Source organism: Lactuca serriola, chromosome 3, assembly GCF_051521515.1.
Source record: "Lactuca serriola cultivar US96UC23 chromosome 3, Lser_US96UC23_V15, whole genome shotgun sequence".
In the NCBI taxonomy this organism is placed as follows: Eukaryota; Viridiplantae; Streptophyta; class Magnoliopsida; order Asterales; family Asteraceae; genus Lactuca; species Lactuca serriola.
In genome coordinates this window covers 285,204,574-285,225,045 of record NC_136410.1, presented here as the reverse complement: position 1 = coordinate 285,225,045, position 20,472 = coordinate 285,204,574, and positions in this window count along the sequence as shown.

The following is a 20,472-nucleotide window of genomic DNA, read 5'->3' as shown; positions in this document are numbered from 1 at the left end:
GTGGTGGAGGGTTGTTGGTGTTCTTAGAGCTAGGTCTTTTCCTCGAAGGCATCTTGATATAAAAAGATCTAGAAAAGGAGGATCATAAGCTCTCTGAATTGAATCATGAGATATGGATCAGGGGATATCTCATGAAGACAGATATATTAAGCGATAAAACAGGAATGAGTTATCAAGGCATATAATTTTATCGCTAGAGGAATGATCAAGGAACAACGCGTATACGAGGATTTCTACAAAGGATCGGCTCGAGAAATACTCCCATAGTATTTCTTGGTTCGCTGCAACGACGGTTCGTTGTTTGGGGTACTAGGTAAGTTTTAGGTATGCTGCATACCATAGTCACTCCCAAGCACATGTTGGTCGTGTCTCGAATGAATATAGTTTGCCAAGCTTTATTGATCCTAGACACGACTACATAACTGCCCAGATTTAACCGCAACGTACAACACCCATTTACTTATATTTCGTTATACTTGTAGTTACAGATTTCGACGGTCGGGTATACTTGTATACTTTAGAAAATACTTATATTTGTAGAGTATACTTTTATTTCAGAGCACTTAGGCCCCTTAAAGTTTATAGTCTTATACCATGTAAGCTTTGGTATACTAGTTCACTATAAACAAGGGCTCTGATACCAATCTGTCACACCCCGAAAACCAAAGGCGGAAACATTTCCGGGGTTGACTCCACGTTGAGTATAAAATCCAATGCACATAGTAAAACAGTGAACACAAAACATTACATTACATAATAATGTTTACATCTGTTTGAAAGAAAGGTTATACAAGTGTTATATACATATATCATATGAACAAAAGTAAAGACGAGTTTTCGAAACGCTCCGTCTTCTCCAAAAGGTGGCGGTGTACCTGTGTAACGCTGACCTGAGAATACAAGCGGTTTGAGAATCAGCATAAAGTTGGTGAGTTCATAAGCGGTTTACTTTTGAAAAGAATGAGTTTCCTTTGTTTTCCGAAAAAGTTGTTGTTCAAGAAAATCCCATATTTTTTTATGAAAGCAGTTTAGTTATGTTTTGTTACAAATTCGAAAATGATTTTTTATGTCATTCCAGGAAAATCCCATATTTTCCTAATAGTTTAGTTATTCGTTTATTACTTTATTCGTTTCTAATTTCGTTACTATTTGTTATGTTACTTCAGGAAAATCCAATATTTCCCTATGTGTTGAGGTTAGTTCTTAAGTTTAATTTCGAAGTACTAATGATTACCATACTCGTAGTATTAGTTAAGTATTCTAAACTTTTAGTTATTCTACATTCAAATGTCTATCATCTACTAACTTAGTTGTATTTTCGAATATTTGGATTCACCAGAAACGTACATTACAGTATTTTTGATTATTCTGATGATTTCCAAGAGAGTACATTAGTTGTATTTTCGTATCTCTGGCGACATTCTAAGGCAGATGTATTCAAAACTCACTAGAGGTCCAGAGGCGTACTTTCGTATTAAATTCGAAACTTTGGTGACATTCAAGGCATACATTAACTGTATATTCGAAGTCTTGGTGTCATCCAAAGGTGTTAATTCGCATTCGTAGTCCTATTTCTATTCATATTCGTATTTGAGTTCATATTAACCTAATAGTTATATTCGTATTCGTATTCATACTAACCTAATAGTTATATTCGTATTCGTATTCTTACTATACTATTAGTTACATTCGTATTCGTATTTCGTACTATACTATTGGTTACATTCGTATTCGTATTATATTTCGTATTCGTATTCGTATTCGTATTTGTACTATCCTATTGAATTCGTATTCGCATTCGTTTAGTATTAATCTTAGTTATGATTAGTATGATTTCTTTTACAAAAAGTAATATAGATCAGAACACTTTTTAAAGAAATCTGGATTGAGTCTAACAGTTTAACCTGCAATTCAAACCATTAGTTATCACAATTTTCATTATTAGAATCATACATGAAATAAAACATTTGTATTGAAAATACGTTTAAGTACAAGATTCCTTGTACTTTTGCTTTTATTCCCCCCTGAAAACGTTCAAAACCATTTGAAAAACAAATGAAAAAGGGTAGGGGTATGAACTCACCGGTTGAGAAACGCGTCAGATTGGATCCTAAATGTCAGTTCTGGGTTTGCGAACACACACGATTCCTATGGATTATGAAATGATACAAATTTGTATTTAATTAGGACTTGATTAACTTATTTGCTAAGGACATACACTTCTAGTTGCGGAAACACCCCATTTTGAGTGTTTGGAAGGACCCGGGTGGCGTTTAAGGACTTGTATGACTAGGGAATGGAGTTTACTCTTTAAGAGTAAACTCCTAAAGGAGTTTACTAGCCTAAACATCTCATCCATATGAGTTCACGGCCGTGAACTCATGGAGGTTGATTTTGGGTGCAAAATGGCTTCAAAACACTTGGGAAATATTGCTAGACTTGGATTTTAGACTTTGGAATAGATTGAAACTAACATTGGGACCATTTATTGGAGTTTACGGCTGTAAACATGGATTTTACGACCGTAAACTCCCCCCTCACATCCAATTCTTAAATTTTTGGTCCTTAGACAATCATATGTGATTCTAATGATTTTTCCTAAGCCTTGTATCAATTTTTGGGGGACTTTTGGCATGCTTTTAGGCGTTTACGGCCCATGAACACCCTCATAGCCATGAACTCTTATGAAAGGGTGATTTTATATGTTTTAAGGTCCAATACTTGTTTGTAAACACTTCTAGAATTTATCCCAAGGCTTTAGGTGTGTTAAAGTGGCATTTTAACACATTTGGAGGAGTTTACTCCCCATTTTAATAAGTTAACGGACCAAGCCTGTTCTTGGGCAGTAAACTCAAGTTTACTCCTCTAAATTGATGTTCAATGTGTTCCAAGGCCAATTCCATAATTCTACAAGTCGTATCTAAGCCTTATTGGTGTTTTGGAAGGGTTTAATGGCTTAAAAAACCCTTTAATATGTGTTTACTCTCCATGATATGGAGTTTACGGCCCAAGCATGATCTTGGGAAGTAAACTCATGTTTACTCTCCAAAAATTATGTTCAAGTTGTTCTAAGTCCAGTCCATTAACCCATTAAGCCATATCTAAGCTCCAAAGGTCGATTGGAAGGGTTTTTGGGCTCCAAAACCCATTTTATGTGAGTTCACGGCCTAGGATTGTTCTACCGCCGTAAACTCATGAATGTGGTCCTATTCCATGATTTGAACTCGAATTTGAAGGCTAGAGGGGGTTGAATAACAAGTTAGGGAAGGTACCTTGGTGATTAGCAGCCTTAAATTTGTGATTTGGACCCTTAAACTTGAATTTAGGAGAGTGGTTAGAGAGATAGTAGAGAGAGAGGAAGCAAAAGCTTCAATTGAAAGTTGGAACATGTTTAAATAGGTCCAAAAACTTGGACACGATGGAATTCTACCTGATACCAGCATTGAACGAGGCTTTTGGTCTCACCCGATTAAGTTGTCGTTACCCGACGGGGACGTTTCTAAAATTTCTGAAGTAAACATTTTGGGCTAATTTCATGAGTTCGTAAGGGGTTTAGACACTCATTAGTATCTAATAAGCATATAATTTTAAATAATTTAACCCAAAACGAAATCGGAACGAACTGATAAACGGCAAGTTTTACGGGTAGAACGGGTTTTTCGGCGATGGAAAATTTCGGGTTGTTACAACACTCTCTTAGGGTTTCTTTCTGAAGGATGGTGGCTGAGGAACCAATCCATCTCATTCCTTTTATAGCCAACAACTCAAATTAGGGTTTTGGGTCTGGATCGGTTACGCCCAGCGTAGCCTTAGGTACGCCCAGCATACTTGCCCCAACACAAAAGGGCCAACTTGAAATTTATGAATAGATGAAGGGCTAAAAGGTTATATCTGAATTCCGGGCTATTACATGTGGAATAAGGAAGATTTCTACATCCTATTCAAGAGGAAAGTGAGTACAAGGGGAGGTCTAGATAGAGCTTGCTCAAGGTTGAGGATTTTGAAATATTTTACCACAGGGTGGCACATTCGTAGTGATGCATGGCATACATATGATTGGATCCAACTTGAGGTTTGTGTTAGAACCTCTCTGCATTTTATTGTTTGATGAAGGATTTAGGGTTTAAAGCATGACACGTTCACCTGATTGGGATATAATCGATGTGGTTTGGACCCGTGTTTGATTGTAGGTTGGTATGTGTGACAAGCCAAAATTTAGGGCAATTATTATAACCGCAATCTGTAAGTGAATCTCTTGTTTATCCGAATTACTGAATTTTAGTGTATCTTAAAATAAATAAGTTCATTTTAACTATTATATGATACCTAATGATATCATGCTTTCAAATGCATAACGGATCAAACTACACAGACTATAACCTTACGAATACTATAACATTCTAAAAATCGAGACCAAAAATTTTGTTTTAATTATATTGCTTATAAATTTTGTTTGAGGAAAACATTATTGGTATCATATTAATTCATAGACCATATTTACATGTCTCAAAAACCATATCATCAATTAGTAATAATGTCAGAGTACAATCCTATAAATCTCAAATGCGGAATCATATGTGTACGATGTGCTACTACCCTGCAGGCTCCTTTTCCTTCGACGAGGAGGTACCTGAAACCAAAATTGAAAAAAAGTATTAAGAAACCTTAGTGATTTACCCCATCATACCACATACCTACAATCATATATAATGTCAAATAATTCTAGGGTGCTTAACCTACCCATGTCAAGCCATTATGGGGTGTTGACCTACCCATGTCAAACCGTTCTGTGGTGTTGACCTACCCGTGTCAGGCCATTTGGGGGTATCTGCATACCCTTGGGTCTATCTCAACTTTCCACGGGGAGTGTTTCACCCCTACCACTATCACATAATAATATATCAGAATCATGATGTCAAACATATATGGGGTGTCCGACCTACCCTTTAGTCCTAAAGACCGAATCGGGGGACTATTCCCCTCCTACTACAATTATCGTATATAGTATACCATACCGGTACATAAGACACATCAGGTAGTAGCAAACCTAGACAATTATCATGAAGACAATCATCTAAAGACAACTCCTGCTTGTGGGCCGACATTGTGGCCGTAAACGCACCTCTACTGGAAGGTAACTCACCTCGATATCTTGTAGTATCTGCACTGTCCTTGGTATGGAAATCAACTTTTCTCAACTCCCGATTCATACACAACAACCTTTCTAAATTACCATTTCATACTCATAACCCTCACAAGGGTCAACTGAAGTACAAGTCAAAGTTGTCACACCCCCAAACCTGAACGACGGAAACGTTCGGGGGCGGATGACTTCATGTGGTAACGTAACAAATGAATACATAGTAAAGAAAGCAATACAACCATCATATATATAATTGAAAGTTTACATTTGTCAAAAGTTACATGTTCAAAAACCAATTACAATATGATGTCAAAATACGAGATTAAACTGGCGCCGCAGCATCCCTTCATCAAAAGCAAAATGAATACCTGAAATTTACTGATTTCCTGGGACATACAAGTAAATTTTGAAAGAGTAGATCAGCATTCAAGCTGGTGAGTTTCATAAGTATTTAAATGACAATGTTTGAATGAAATGAAATGTTTTGTCTTTGTTTGTTTGTGTTTAGAAAATCCTATATTTTCTACTAGTATAATAGTAGCCTTCATTCAAGACCAATGTTTGTTTCTAAATTGTATGTAAGTGTAAAATAACCAATGAGTTTGAAAACCTTGTAAATCAATGTATTTTTAATACCCCTTGTGAGTTTTATAACCATGCTATTGACTTGGAATGCCTATACACAACGTTCTTCAGGCGTTGGAATGTTATGACGTTTGTCACCCCAAACGGTGGACTACAGCTAACAGTCAGGGCGCGGGTTGTCAAGCCCGTATAGATCTATAAACAAACACCACGCTCCCCCTCCAAGGGATTCTGGTATATAATACAGGACTTGAAATGTGTACTCGAACGTACATGAAGTTAGTGTCTCACAAAACCGTGGTATAAAAACAGATCTACTTGTTAAAATGTTACGTTTGTTCTTGTATACGAAAGTAAACTTCTTGAAATTCATGTTTCTAGTACATAAGAGTTAGAAATTTGTTTGTAAAACTATACCTATTATAGTTTTCTAAAAGTGTGTCTTGTTTGTTTAGAAATACCTAGAAAAGGAATCACTTGTTTATGAAAGCATAGATTTTTGGTGTAGAGTCTAAGATAGACAAGAATAATCTAAGAAAAGTTTAGTTTATACATGCATTTCAACAAATTTATATTTCAAAAGATAGAATGCTATTTTAACATATGTTATATATATGAAAGTTCCTTTAAGGTTTATAAATCGCATGTGATTTGGATATATAGCAGCATATAAAAGAGTTTCTTTATGTAACACACGATAATACTCGTGTGTTTTACTTGTAATCCCCCACTTGAAAGCATATAAAAGAATTTATAGAATATTTAAAAGGTAAATTAAGGGGTATGAACTCACTTGAAAGTTTGAAGATAGCGAGATGGAAAACCGGGCATAGTTTCGTCTCGGGAAACGGATTTTTGCTCGGGATTCTCGGAAATCTCGGGAGTAAAATCGACCCTCGGGACTTGAGCAAAAAGACCAGAGCTTCGGGTTTGAACGGGCACGGAAAACGAGGCAAGATTGTGAGAGAGAGGAGAGAAATGAGCCCTTTTCTCGGAAGCCCTCGCATCCTATTTATAGGAAGGCTGAACAGCCTCGGTACGCGGGGCGTACGCTCGTACACAGCGCGTACGCATACGTCATGCATGACCGAAGCCTCGACTGCCTCGGCTTCGGATGGGACGGGTTGCTGGGTACGTGGGTCGGATGGGACGGGTTGCTGGGGAGACGGGTCGGATGGGACGGCGGGTCGGACGGGTCGGATACATCGGACGGGTCGGACGGGTCGGATGCCTCAGATAGGGCGACGTGGACGATCAGAGGCCAAGTCTCTCGGGTACGCAGCGCGTACCCGGATGAGGACGCTGACTCCTCTTCGGATAAGGTCCGAATTTTGAATTAAATAAATATATAATTTATTTAATAAACTTCAAAAATTCATATCTTCTTCATACGAACTCCGTTTTCGATGGTCTTTATATCCACACGTAGGTCAGACTACGCTCTACCACTTTCGTTTAGACTCCAACGGCAAATTCCGAAATTATTTTTTTTATTATTTATTTTAAACTCAACGTGTTTATGGAATTTCTTTGAAAATTCATAACTTCTTTATCTGATGTCGGTTTTTGCCAGACTTTTTACCGCTGGAATACCATTGTCGAGACCTTCGATTCTCGTTTAGGTCATTCCGGCCAAAAGCCGCTCGATTTCCGATTCGAGTTTTTAGCTGTCTGTTGCTAAGCCGAACTTGGAAAAATCATAACTTCGCTATATGAAGTCGGATTTGGGCGTTCTTTGCACGTACGATCATGGTTCAAAGACATTTAAACATAGAAGAAAATTAAATAGAACTTTTTGCACATTTTATTATGAAAGTAAATTTTATTACTCAAAAGTGGTTACAATACTTGACCTTTTTTGCTCATTACAAAGAGTTGAAATATCGGGTTGTCACATCATCCCCCCGTTAGAGAGAATTTCGTCCCGAAATTTAAAGTAGTAAAGATACTAGTGAACATGAAAGAGATGAGGGTACTTTTGTTTCATCTGATCTTCGCCTTCCCATGTGAATTCGGGTTCCCGCTTGGCGTTCCAGCGAACCTTCACGATGGGTATGCGACTTTGCTTTGTTTGTTTGACCTCTCGGTCCATGATTTCTACTGGTTCTTCCACAAAGTTGAGGCTCTCATTGATCTCGATCTCGTCGAGTGGAATAATAAGAGTCTCGTCGGACAGACACTTTTTCAAGTTTGAGACATGGAAGGTTGGATGGATGTTACTAAGTTCACGTGGTAGGTTAAGCTTGTAAGCCATAGGGCCGATTCTGGAAAGAATCTCGAAAGGCCCTATGTATCTTGGATTTAGTTTGCCACGCTTTCCAAATCGTATTAAACCCTTCCACAGTGAGACCTTTAATAAGACGTGGTCTCCTACCTGGAATTCCAAAGGTTTCCTCCTTTGATCAGCGTAGCTTTTCTGTCGGTCTCTAGAGGCTTTCAATCGTTGACGAATCTGAATGATCTTCTCTGTCGTTTCTCGTATGATTTCTGGACCGGTGAGAGTGCTTTCAGGAACACTTCCTCTAGCTAACTGGGTATCGCCAACTTCAGTCCAGCACATAGGGGATCTGCACTTTCGACCATAGAGGACTTCAAACGGAGTAGCCTTTATGCTTGTATGATAACTATTGTTGTATGAAAATTCAACAAGAGGTAAATGAATATCCCATGCCTTTCCAAAGTCAATCACACAGGCTCTCAGCATATCTTCTAAAGTTTGTATTGTTCTCTCACTTTGTCCGTCTGTTTGTGGGTGGTAGGCTGTACTCATGTCTAGCCTAGTTCCCAAGGAACTTTGTAGTGACTGTTAGAATCTTGAAGTGAATCTACTATCTCGATCGGAGATAATGGATATCAGAACACCATGTAATCGCACTACTTCCCTTAAGTAAGTTCTTGTAAGCTTCTCCATTTTGTCAGTCTCCTTGATGGGTAGGAAATGCGCGGATTTGGTCAATCTGTCGACAATGACCCATATGGTATCGAGTCCACTTGTCGTCTTAGGTAACTTGGTTATGAAGTCCATAGTAATCTGTTCCCATTTCCATTCTGGTATCTCTGGTTGTTGTAGTAATCCTGACGGTTTCTGATACTCGACCTTCACCTTAGCGCAAGTAAGACATTTACTCACGAAGGTAGCAATTTCTGCTTTCATGTTAGGCCACCAGTACAACTTCTTAAGATCCAGATACATTTTATCTGAACCCGGGTGAACGGAATATCTTGAGTTGTGAGCCTCGGTCATGACTACGTTTCTGAAACCACTATGTTTCGGGGTCCAGATTCGGTCCATGAGATAGTAGGCTCCGCCACTCTTGACTTCTAGGTTCTTCTCCATTCCTCGCAGGGATTCACCTGCCACATTTTCAGGTTACAAAGCTTCCATTTGTGCCTCCTTAATTTGTGTGGATAAGTGGGAATGGATAGTCATGGTCAGAGATTTAACCCTCCGACCAGTGCATTCCTTTCGACTGAGGGCGTCAGCTACTATGTTGGCCTTGCCAGGATGATAACGAATTTCGCATTCATAGTCATTCAGTAACTCGACCCGTCGTCGTTGTCGCATGTTGAGTTCCTTTTGATCGAAAATGTGCTGAAGGCTCTTGTGATCGGTGAAAATAGTACTCTTTGTTCCGTATAAGTAGTGCCTCCAGATCTTCAGAGCAAATACCACTGCTCCTAACTCGAGATCATGTGTCGTATAGTTCACTTCGTGTGTCTTAAGCTGTCAGGAGGCATAAGCGATAACCTTCCCTCTCTGCATAAGAACACAACCGAGTCCTTGATTTGACGCATCGCAATACACTATGAAGTCTTCTATCCCTTCGGGGAGGGATAGTATCGGTGCGGTGCACAAGGCCTGCTTTAGTGTCTGGAATGCCTTCTCTTGTTTCGCTTCCCAGTCAAAGGCCACACCTTTCTGGGTTAATGTAGTAAGAGGTTTCGCAATGCTCGAAAAGTTCTTTATGAATCTGCGATAGTAGCCAGCTAGACCTAGAAATTGACGAATTTCTGTAGGTGTCTTTGGTGCCGACCAGTTCTCAATAGCCTCAATTTTGGAGGGGTCCACGTGTATACCTTTCTCGCTAACAACGTGGCCTAAAAATTCGACTCTTCGAATCCAAAATTCGCATTTAGAGAACTTTGCATAGAGTTTCTCCGTTCGCAGTGTCTCTAGGACTTTTCGTAGGTGCTGACTATGCTCTTCCTCACTTCGAGAGTAGATAAGTATATCATCGATAAAGACGATGACGAACTGATCCAAGTAAGGGCGGCATACCCTATTCATTAGGTCCATAAATACTGCTGGTGCATTGGTTAATCCGAACGGCATCACCACGAATTCGTAGTGTCCATAACGAGTTCGGAAAGCTGTCTTTGGCATGTCCCCCTCTAGAACTCGTAATTGGAGATATTCGGATCGTAGGTCTATTTTTGAGAAGTAGTTCGCCCCTTGAAGTTGATCGAATAGGTTGTCGATACGGGGTAGAGGATAGCGGTTCTTGACAGTAAGTTTGTTCAGTTCTCTGTAGTCAATGCACATACGGAACGATCCGTCTTTCTTCTTTACAAACAAGACCGGTGCTCCCCAAGGTGAGAAACCTGGTGTTATGAATCCTTTGTGAAGGAGTTCATTAAGTTGACTGGAAAGTTCCTGCATCTCTACTGGTGCAAGACGATAAGGCGACTTCGCTACTGGGGTAGCTCCTGGAATTAAGTCGATTCTGAACTCGACTTGGCGTTGCGGTGGTAATCCTGGTAGTTCTTCTGGAAAGATATCGGGAAAGTCGCGTACTACCGGGATGCTCTTGATGTCCTTCAGTTCTTGACTTGTATCAACGATGTGCGCTAGGAATGCTCGACAATCCTTCCGCAAGCACTTTCGAGCTTGGATGCACGAAATGATGCGAAGGGTTGTACTAGATTTGTCGCCATAGATAACTAATGTTTCGTTGTTAGGGAGATTAAGACGGACTGCTTTCTCAAAGCACATGATGTCGGCGCGAAGAAGACTTAACCAATCCATGCCGACTATGACGTCGAAACTTTTAATTTGAACCGGCATGAGATTTATTGGGAAAGAATGGCCATCTAATGTTAACGTACAACCCATGTATATGCAATTAGTGTTTTCGGTTTTTCCATTGGCCATCTCTACAGTGAATGATTTTTCTAACTTGCTAGGTTTAGGTTTCAGTAAATGAATAAAGTTTTGACTCACGAAGCTTCTCTCCGCTCCACTATCGAATAATATGCATGCGTATGAATTATCGAGAAGGAACGTACCAGCCACTATAGTTGGGTCAGCAACAGCTTCGTCGTGGCCTATTGCCAAAACTCGTCCCACACCTCCGGTGCCTGCTGCCTTAGGACAGTTCGTCTGGTAGTGGCTCACCTCGCCACAAACGTAGCAAGTCTGCCCTACACCCGCACCGGGAACTTGAGTGATCGGCTTTGCGGGTTCCTTGCAGAAACGGGCTGTGTGTCCTTTCCTGTTGCAGTTGGCACACTGCATTTCTCGACAAGGTCCATGGTGGTGGTAATTGCATTTGGTGAACTTTGGGAGGTTACCTACATAAGGCTTTGTTGGGTAGGTATTTATAGGAGTCGTAGTAGGTACAGTGGCAGCATTCACTGAGACCAGTTGTTTCTTTGCGGATTCTTGGGAAGACCCACCTTTCCCTTTATACCACACTCTCTTTCTGCCATTGTTGTTGTTGTTGTTATTGTTGTTGTTGTTATTGTTGTTGTTGTTTTAGTTGTTGTTGTTGTTGTTGTTGTTGTTTCCTTTCTGTGGTGCTGGCGCAGAAGTGGTTGAGTTCTGATGACCTCCGTAGTCAATCAGAGATTGTGCCAGTTCCTTAGCACTTTCAAAGGTGTCAGGTTTAGAAGCTAACATGCTTGATCGCATTTGGGGCGTCAGTACCCAGATGTACCTTTCTATTTTCTTGCCCTCGGGAGCAATCATATCTGGACAAAGGATTGCCAGCTCGCAGAATCTGTTGGTATAAGTAGCGATGTCGGTACCAACCATTCCGAGAGTCCATAGCTCGTGTTCAAGCTTTTGAATCTCTCCCCGTGGGCAGTATTCTCTCATCATCATGGCTTTCAGGCTCTCCCAGCTTATGGAGTTTGCCACGATTAGGGTAAGTAATTTAACGTGGCCATTCCACCAAGTTAAAGCTTTATCAAGAAGGGTGAAAGTTGCAAATTTGACCTTGCTGTGCTCTGGACAGGAACAGATTTCAAAGACTGCCTTCGTCCTTTCAATCCACTGCCTCAGGGCCATCACACCACCAGTTCCATAAAACATTCGGGGCTTGGCATTAGTGAAGTCCTTATAGGTGCATTCTCGAGGTGGTCCATGACTCTCGCCATGGTTGGATAGGTGTGTGCCAGATCCCGAGCCATTAGTACTCGAGTTATTGATCTGTGACATGGCAGCTGCCACCGCTGCGGTGACTGCTGCTTGAAACATAACAGCATCAAATTGAGGTGGTGGTGGTACAGGTGCTTCCTCACCGTTGTTTCGCCTTGGATTCCTACGCGGAGGCATCCTTCAACTATAGGTTGAAAAGACAAGGATAAGAATTTCATAGAATAGAAAATGTATGTGTCTCATGAACTAAATCGCTATAGTTCAACAACAGATGATAGTATGAGTCTTAAAATAGAAGAATGAAAGTTATTTGTAAGACTGAAGGTATGAAACAAGTATTTGGGTTCACAAAGACCATTCAAGGTTCGAACGAAATACTTAACATAGTAGTAATAGTGTCACTTATATTAATATAAAAGTTGTTACAACGATCATGAAAATTTGACCCCTATAAGGGTCTCCGATTACAAAGTTCGAGAAATTTAAAGACTTTTAGCCGAGGTCCTAAGCTATAACAAAATTTGAGCCCTTGACAAGAACTACTTGCGACGAAGGTTGCGCTTGGAGCTTGACTCCGCATCTGATTGCTTTGACTCCATTAGACGCCTATCGAAAGCGGCTTGTTGTTCCCTCAGTTCAGCGAGGGATGCAATCATTTGCGCTTGAAATGCTTCGGTTTGGAATTGAGCATTGTCTTGCATCTTGTCCAGCCTACGGATGTCAGAAGTGTGAACCTGCACTTCCACGTTGATATCCCGGAGTCGACTAGCTTGAACTCCAGACTGATAGGACTGATTGGCTAACTTACCCACCATTACCGGGAGTGCTCGATCAGCCGAACCTCCGCCGCGGACATCATAGAAGTCCCGGCACATGCCGTAGGGAGGGCGTAGGTTTTGCTGTTGGCTCCAATGGTGGAGGTGACTTCCCCAGACGGGAGTCGGTCCTTGAAAGTTCCTTACGAAGACGGGAGGTTGAATGGGTGGTGGATCGATAACTTCCGGCTCTGAGTCGGTACCGGAGTCATCACCCACTTCTATGGGTTCCTCGTCCTCTTCGGGATCATCTTCGATCCATCCTCCGTTGCCTTGGTTGGGAAAGTAGGGGTCGCCAGAGTGGTGAAATCCAGCCATTTGATTGTACGAGAAATAGGGTTATAAGAATGGAATAAAGTTGAAACATGCAAAACATGTAAGTTAAACTAGTTTAGATCGCAAATACTCCTATAGTATTTTAATTCTTGTTTTTGATTCTTGTAATGGTTTGGTAAGGTTTGACTTGTTGCTTACTACGATCATTCCTCGATATATGTTGGTCCAATCTCGGGCAAATATAGTTGATCACGCTATATTTGTCCAAAATCTGATTACATATATCGAGTCTCAATCGTAGTGTCAACTTGTCTAAATACTTGTATAGTTGAATAACATGAAAATAATTTGTGGTATGCTTGTACTTGTACTTAAATGAACTATCAATTTAAGTTGAACGCAATGCTGCTTAAGCGTAAAAAGAAAATTTGTTTTGTCAGAGAGTATTAGTCCCTTAAGCATTTATAGTTTGTATATCTTATGTGGTCCGATATACATAGTTCACTATAAACATTGCTCTGATACCAATCTGTCACACCCCCAAACCTGAACGGCGGAAACGTTCGGGGGCGGATGACTTCATGTGGTAACGTAACAAATGAATACATAGTAAAGAAAGCAATACAACCATCATATATATAATTGAAAGTTTACATTTGTCAAAAGTTACATGTTCAAAAACCAATTACAATATGATGTCAAAATACGAGATTAAACTGGCGCCGCAGCATCCCTTCATCAAAAGCAAAATGAATACCTGAAATTTACTGATTTCCTGGGATATACAAGTAAATTTTGAAAGAGTAGATCAACATTTAAGCTGGTGAGTTTCATAAGTATTTAAATGACAATGTTTGAATGAAATGAAATGTTTTGTCTTTGTTTGTTTGTGTTTAGAAAATCCTATATTTTCTACTAGTATAATAGTAGCCTTCATTCAAGACCAATGTTTGTTTCTAAACTGTATGTAAGTGTAAAATAACCAATGAGTTTGAAAACCTTGTAAATCAATGTATTTTTAATACCCCTTGTGAGTTTTATAACCATACTATTGACTCGGAATGCCTAGACACAAAGTTCTTCAGGCGTTGGAATGTTATGACGTTTGTCACCCCAAACGGTGGACTGCAGCTAGCAGTCAGGGCGCGGGTTGTCAAGCCCGTATAGATCTATACACAAACACCACGCTCCCCCTCCAAGGGATTCTGGTATATAATACAGGACTTGAAATGTGTACTCGAACGTACATGAAGTTAGTGTCTCACAAAACCGTGGTATAAAAACAAATCTACTTGTTAAAATGTTACGTTTGTTCTTGTATACGAAAGTAAACTTCTTGAAATTCATGTTTCTAGTACATAAGAGTTAGAAATTTGTTCGTAAAACTATACCTATTATACTTTTCTAAAAGTGTGTCTTGTTTGTTTAGAAATACCTAGAAAAGGAATCACTTGTTTATGAAAGCATAAAGTTTTGGTGTAGAGTCTAAGATAGAAAAGAATAATCTAAGAAAAGTTTAGTTTATACATGCATTTCAACAAATTTATATTTCAAAAGATAGAATGCTATTTTAACATATGTTATATATATGAAAGTTCCTTTAAGGTTTATAAATCGCATGTGATTTGTATATATAACAGCATATAAAAGAGTTTCTTTATCTAACACACGATAATACTCGTGTGTTTTACTTGTAATCCCCCCATTAAAAGCATATAAAAGAATTTATAGAATATTTAAAAGGTAAATTAAGGGGTATGAACTCACTTGAAAGTTTGAAGATAGCGAGATGGAAAACCGGGCAAAGTTTCGTCTCGGGAAATGGATTTTCCTCGGGATTCTCGGAAATCTCGGGAGTAAAATCGACCCTCGGGACTTGAGCAAAAAGACCACAGCTTCGGGTTTGAACGGGCACGGAAAACGAGGCATGATTGTGAGAGAGAGGAGACAAATGAGCCCTGTTCTCGGAAGCCCTCGCATCCTATTTATAGGAAGGCTGAACCGCCTCGGTACGCGAGGCATACGCTCGTACGCAGCGCGTACGCGTACGTCATGCATGACCGAAGCCTCGACTGCCTCGGCTTCAGATGGGACAGGTTGCTAGGTACGCGGGTCGGATGGGACGGGTTGCTGGGGAGACGGGTCGGATGGGACGGCGGGTCGGACGAGACAGCGGGTCGGACGGGTCGGATACTTCGGACGGGTCGGATGCCTCGGATAGGGCGACGTGGACGATCAGAGGCCAAGTCTCTCGGGTACACAGGGCGTACAAGGGGTATGCAGCGCGTACCCGGATGAGGACGCTGACTCCTCTTCGGATAAGGTCCGAATTTTTAATTAAATAAATATATAATTTATTTAATAAACTTCAAAAATTCATATCTTCTTCATACGAACTTCGTTTTCGATGGTCTTTATATCCACGCGTAGGTGAGACTACGCTCTACAACTTTCGTTTAGACTCCGACAGCAACTTCCGAAATTATTTTTTTTATTATTTATTTTAAACTCAACGTGTTTAAGGAATTTATTTGAAAATTCATAACTTCTTTATCTGATGTCGGTTTTTTGCCAGACTTTTTACCGCTGGAATACTATTGTCGAGACCTTCGATTCTCGTTTAGGTTATTCCGGCCAAAAGTCGCTCGATTTCCGATTCGAGTTTTTAGCTGTCTGTTGCTAAGCCAAACTTGGAAAAATCATAACTTCGCTATATGAAGTCGGATTTGGGCGTTCTTTTCACGTACGATCATGGTTCAAAGACATTTAAACATAGAAGAAAATTAAATAGAACTTTTTGCACATTTTATTATGAAAGTAAATTTTATTACTCAAAAGTGGTTACAATACTTGACCCTTTTGGTCATTACAAAGAGTTGAAATATCGGGTTGTCACAAAAGTTAAGGTCAAAAACCTAATCAATGTCAACTTTAGTCAAAGTCAACATCTGGTTGACTAGACTCGCTGAGTTGGTCCACCAACTCATCGAGTCCCCACATCCTCAAAATTCTACAAACTCGTTCCTACTTGTCGAGTCTAGCAAGAGCTTGACGAGTTCGCCTTCAACAAAATATCGGGACCTTCTTCAACTGACTCGTCGAGTTCATCCTTGAACTCATCGAGATCATCTTCATCCGTATAAAGGCGTTTATTTTATGACTTACCAAGTTCTACTTGACCTCGTCGAGTCCGCTTCATGTGGTTGGGACATTGCCTTGAACTCGATGATTTTTCCTTCAACTCAACCAAAGACCATTTCTAGAAGACGTTTGGGGGAAACTGTGACCTGACTCGCCGAGTCACCTAAGCGACTCGCCGATTCCATCTTTTTCCAAAACTATATAGTCGATTTTAATCGGTCCGAATGCATCCAAATCATAGATCTGACCTCCTAGGGTCCGTATTATACATAAAGCCCAATCTTGACGTCCATGCACGAGGTATTCGGCCCAAATGGCTCTAGAATGAAGTCTACTAGATGCATGGGGTGCTTATGGAAATAAAATTGGCACCTTTATGCCATAAGAACCCCCAATGGTTCTAGATATAAAGCTATACCCTCAATGAACCACAAAATTCCGAGTATGGCACCTCAAAGACTTAAGAAAGGTAAAATGGACCCTAAGTAGAGATCTAAGAGATAGATGGTCAGGGTTCCAGCTTTATACCTCAAATGAGTTGGAAATGGGGCACAACCTCTAGATCTACTAGCTTCCACTCGAACATCCAAGCTCCCTCTTCCTTCTCAAGCTCCACAATGACCACAAGCACACAAAAATAGCTCTAGAATGAAGTCTACTAGATGCATGGGGTGCTTATGGAAATAAAATTGGCACCTTTATGCCATAAGAACCCCCAATGGTTCTAGATATTAAGCTATACCCTCAATGAACCACAAAATTCCGAGTATGGCACCTCAAAGACTTAAGAAAGGTAAAATGGACCCTAAGTAGAGATCTAAGAGATAGATGGTCAGGGTTCCAGCTTTATACCTCAAATGAGTTGGAAATGGGGCACAACCTCTAGATCTACTAGCTTCCACTCGAACATCCAAGCTCCCTCTTCCTTCTCAAGCTCCACAATGACCACAAGCACACAAAAATAGCTCAAGAACACTCAAACAAGGTTAGGGTTTTGATTTAGGGTTTCTCTGAGTTGGGATGGACGATGGGGGCTGGGTTGAGATAGGTTAGGTTGTTTAAATAGGGTGCAAACCCTAAATATTAGGGTTTCATCCATACAACCCTACTCGTCGATTCGGTCTCCTGACTTGTCGAGTTGGTTAGTAAACTTCCCGGTCAAAATTGAGTCTACTCGACGAGTTGGGCCTCCAACTCGCTGAGTCCCAGAGCAAAACATGAAATTACTTGAATATAAATACATAACAAGTACCAGGAGTTACAAATATCCCCCCACTTACTTTAGACTTCGTCCTCAAAGTCTGCTGCTGGATCCAGAAAAGGCTTGGGGTAGTGCACCCTCATCCTGTCCTCCGGCTCCCAAGTGCATTCTAAGCCATTGCGGTGCTGCCATTGCACCTTCACCAACTCCACCCTCTTGTACCGCAGATCCCTCAACATCTTTTCGAGGATAGCTACTGGCCGATCGATGTAGTTTACGCTATCATCCACCTAAATATCCTCTAAAGGAAGCACTGCTGAATCGTCTACCAGACACTTTCGCAGCTGGGAGACGTGAAAAGTACTGTGAATCTAACTGATTTCCGCTGGCAGGTCCAACCTATATTCCACCTTACCCACCCAGGCTACAACCCTGAAGGGTCCAATGTACCTGGGGCCCAACTCTCCCCGCTTCCTGTACCAAATTGCTCATTTCCAAGGTGACACCTTCAGGAGCACCATATCCCCGACCTGGAACTCCAGGTCCGAATGAAGGTTGTCGGCATAACTCTTCTGCTGACTCTGAGCAGTCTATAGCCTACTCCGAACCTACTGGATCATCTCTGTAGTCTAGAGTGCAAATTCTGTACTCCCCATGACCATCTGTGGAACCTCACCCCAGTATATTGGGGTCCCGCACTTCCTCCCGTACAACATCTCAAAGGGAGGACGATTGATACTCTCGTGATAGCTTTTATATTTTGAAAACTCTGCCAATGGAAGGTAAGTATCTCAACTACCTCCAAAGCATATCCTCCAAAGTCTGGATGGTCTGCTCGCTCTGACCATCTGTCTGCGGGTGAAAAGCGGTGCTAAAGTACAGACAAGTACCCAGCTCGTCGTGAAACTTCTTCCAGAATCTGGAAGTGAACCGCACATCTCTGTCAAAAACCACCTAGACTTGGCACCCCGTGTCGAGCCACTATCTCTCTGATGTAGATGCTGGCCAACCTTTCGGCCAAAATGCTCTCCTGAATCGGAATGAAATGGGCGCTCCTGGTCAATCGATCCACAATGAACCAAATCGAATCCACTCCCCGCGTGGTCCTCAGAAGCTTCATGATGAAATCCATAGTTATATCTTCCCATTTCCGCATCGGGATATCCAACGGCCGAATCTTGTCATGAGGCCTCTGGTGCTGGCCTTGACCTTCCTGCAGGTCAGGCATCTCTCAACATACCAAGCTACATCCCCCTTCATGTAGGGCTACAAATAATCAGGACAAAGATTCTTGTACATCTTCATCACCCTAGGATGGATGGAAAACCTGGATTTGTGCGCCTCCTCCATCGATACCTGGAGCACACCTCCATGGTATGGGACCCACAATATGCTCACTCTTACGTTGTTCCTTCTTCATAGCCTCCTGTTGGGCCTCTCGAATCTGCTTCAACAAAGAAGTCACCAGGATCATTCTCAAGCGAATATTATTGATCGGTTCTTCCTTGAGGCAATGTACATCAGCCATGACATTTGCCTTCCCCAGGTGGTAGAGGATCTCACAATCGTAATCCTTCACTACATCTATCCATCGAAGCTGCCTCATATTCAGATTTAGCTGATTCATGAGTTACCCCAAACTCTTATGGTCCGTCTAAATGGTACAACGGACCCCATAAAGGTAATGACACCAAATCTTGATGGTGAAAACAACTGCCCCCAACTCCAAGTCATGTGTCGGATACTTCGCCTCATGAGGCTTCAGCTGCCTCGAAGCGTAGGCGATAACATGCTCCTTATGTATCAATAATACACCCAAACCCGAGATGGACGCATCACAATACACTACAAAATCTTCTATGACCTCTGGCAGGGCCAAGATTGGTGTCTCGCAAAATCTATGGCTTGGTGTCTCAAAAGAAGCCTACTACTCAAGCCCCGACCAAAAGACCACATCTTTCCTAGTCAACCGTGTCAAGGGCACGGTTATCTTGGAGAAGTCTTGTATGAATCTCTGATCATAAGTTGCTAGTCCCAGGAACCCCCGAATCTCAGATGGAGACCTCGGAATCTCCCACCTCATGACGACCTTTACGTTGGCCGGGTCGACCGAAATCCCGTTCTGGTTGACAAGGTCCCCACGAAACTGCATCTCGTGTAACCAAAACTCATACTTGGAGAACTTGGCATACAAGCTCTCCCTCCTCAAAGTATCCAACACCTCTCGTAAGTGCTCCTCATGTTGCTCCTGTGTCTTGGAATAAACCAAGATGTCATCAATGAAAACTATCACATACTGATTCAACATCGGTCTGCCAATGTGGTTCATGAGATCCATGTAGGAACATTGGTGAGCCTGAAAGGCATCACCACGAACTCATAGTGACCGTATCGCGTCCGAAAAGCAGTCTTCGATACATCCTCCTCTCTAATCCTCATCTGATGATAACATGAATGTAGATTAATCTTGGAGAACCAGGATGCTCCCTGAAGCAAGTAAAAGAGGTCATCAATCCACGAGAGTGGGTAATGGTTCTTCACTGTTACCTTATTCAGCACCCGGTAATCTATACACATCCGATGCGACCGTTCCTTCTTATTCACTAATGACAATCGGGGCTCCCCAGGGTGAATTGCTCGGTCCGATGAGTCACTTGTCTAACAGCTCCTGCAGCTGTTTAGACAAATCCTGCATCTCAGGAGGAGCCAACCGATAGAATGTCGTGGCTATTGGAGTCGCACCAGGGACAAGATCGATCTGGATCTCTACTTTCCTCTTAGGAGATATCCTGGGTAGCTCCTCTGGGAATACATTCTCACACTCTCGTACCACCAGTATGTCACTCACCGTCGTCTTACCCGCCTCCTGGGTATCCAAGACATAGACGAGATACCCTATGCACCCCTGCTGGAGATAACACCTTGCTCTCAC